Genomic DNA, 2500 nt, shown 5'->3' with positions numbered 1-2500 from the left:
CGGGCATCCACGTCCTACGGTCGATATCAACGAACCTCCCCCCCCCCCCTCCCCCCCACAACACGCCATCCCATACCACATTGTGTACCGTACCCAAACCTAACGTGTACTGTACTACAACGCAATGTGTACCATAACACAACCCAGTTTGTACCTTAACCTAACCTATGTCACCTTAACCTAACCTATGTCACCTTAACCTAACCTATGTCACCTTAACCTAACCCATGTCACCTTAACCTAACCTATGTCACCTTAACCTAACCTATGTCACCTTAACCTAACCTATGTCACCTTAACCTAACCTATGTCACCTTAACCTAACCCATCTTGCACCTTAACCTAACCCATCTTGCACCTTAACCTAACCCATCTTGCACCTTAACCTAACCCATCTTGCACCTTAACCTAACCCATCTTGCACCTTAACCTAACCTATGTTGCACCTTAACCTAACCTGTGTTGCACCTTAACCTACCTCAATTTGCACCGCAATGTAACGCAATTTGCACCGCAATGTAACGCAATTTGCACCGCAATGTAACGCAATTTGCACCGCAATGTAACGCAATTTGCACCGCAATGTAACGCAATTTGCACCGCAATGTAACGCAATTTGCACCGCAATGTAACGCAATTTGCACCGCAATGTAACGCAATTTGCACCGCAATGTAACGCAATTTGCACCGCAATGTAACGCAATTTGCACCGCAATGTAACGCAATTTGCACCGCAATGTAACTCAATTTGCACCGCAATGTAACTCAATTTGCACCGCAATGTAACTCAATTTGCACCGCAATGTAACTCAATTTGCACCGCAATGTAACTCAATTTGCACCGCAATGTAACTCAATTTGCACCGCAATGTAACTCAATTTGCACCGCAATGTAACTCAATTTGCACCGCAATGTAATGCAATTTGCACCGCAATGTAATGCAATTTGTACCGCAATCTACCCCCACATTGTGCCTTAACCTAACCCACATTGTGCCTTAACCTAACCCACATTGTGCCTTAACCTAACCCACGTTGTGCCTTAACCTAACCCACGTTGTGCCTTAACCTAACCCACGTTGTGCCTTAACCTAACCCAAGTTGTGCCTTAACCTAACCCAAGTTGTGCCTTAACCTAACCTAAGTTGTGCCTTAACCTAACCCAAGTTGTGCCTTAACCTAACCCAAGTTGTGCCTTAACCTAACCCAAGTTGTGCCTTAACCTAACCCAAGTTGTGCCTTAACCTAACCCAAGTTGTGCCTTAACCTAACCCAAGTTGTGCCTTAACCTAACCCAAGTTGTGCCTTAACCTAACCCAAGTTGTGCCTTAACCTAACCCAAGTTGTGCCTTAACCTAACCCAAGTTGTGCCTTACCCTGCTCTGTAATTGGCATATGACACGTTACATTAATGTATTGTCCAACCGCAACCCGCTCAGAATGTTGTGTACACAGCTACGTGTCATCTCCCCATAACAGCTGCATTGCAGTGTGGTACGCCATAGAGACGTGTGGGAGTAATGGACGCAGTGGATGGCGATCAGCATGAGCCGTCTGTTCATGTAGTGGCGCGTGTATGCAGACGTAGTAGTCTCTTCTCACACAATGTGATAGCACGGTGCCCCGCGTTCCACATCTGCGACATGCTACAGAGGCCGGTTGACAGTTGGTCGCGCAATGGACATCGCATACGTACGGGGGCACCTTCCACGTGCCCTCTAGTCGGGCACATTTTGTTGCGTGGATGTGAGCGGATGTAGTGTGTCTTGACACCTGACAGGCAGGCATGCAATAATAGTTGACTTTGCAAACGGGGATGGACGTGTACGTTTACTGGTGACGTTACGCAAATGAACAACTGGTAACCCGTTGTGGTGCGGTTGTCCTTGCTGGAGGTACATCTGTGAGGGCAACGATCGGTACAGCTACGAAGCGGTCCCCACCATACCAACGAACGTGAATGTGAATCTGGGTGTGAAGCGATACGCGGCTGTGGGTGGGTGGGACTGTCCCCGGCCGGTGAGGGGGGGCCGCCCGGCGTGCTGGCCGCGCGGTGCGTGGGCGCACGCGCTACAGCCGGCTGGTGGGGGCGCCCAGTGGCAGGCGCGCCGGCCGACGGACGCGGCAGGCGGCGCAGCTGCGCGCCGGGGCACCCTGCGCGCGGCGCCGTGCAGCCAAAGTGGGTCCTCGCCGGCCCGGTGCGAAGCGCGGTGGACATCTGCAGTGTGCTGGTCCGATTGAGGACTGTGTGCGTTGAGGATGCGCCGCCGCCCGGCACTCGGCGCCGCGACGCCGTCTGCTGCTCGGTCGCCCCAGCGGTTCTCGCTGGTGGTTTGTATCGCAGTTGTGCAGACGTGTTGGCACGTGCGCTGTGCTGGGAGAGTTCGCTTCGGCACCCACGTGGGGCCTTTGCCCTTCTGTGGCGCTGGCGTTGGAGCTGCCGGTCACCGTAGGTGGCGCGTGTTGTCTCCCGCCGGCAATGCCACGACAGCACGCTCCC

Source organism: Schistocerca cancellata, unplaced genomic scaffold (assembly GCF_023864275.1).
Source record: "Schistocerca cancellata isolate TAMUIC-IGC-003103 unplaced genomic scaffold, iqSchCanc2.1 HiC_scaffold_925, whole genome shotgun sequence".
NCBI lineage: Eukaryota > Metazoa > Arthropoda > Insecta > Orthoptera > Acrididae > Schistocerca > Schistocerca cancellata.
Note: the sequence above shows the minus strand (reverse complement) of the source record.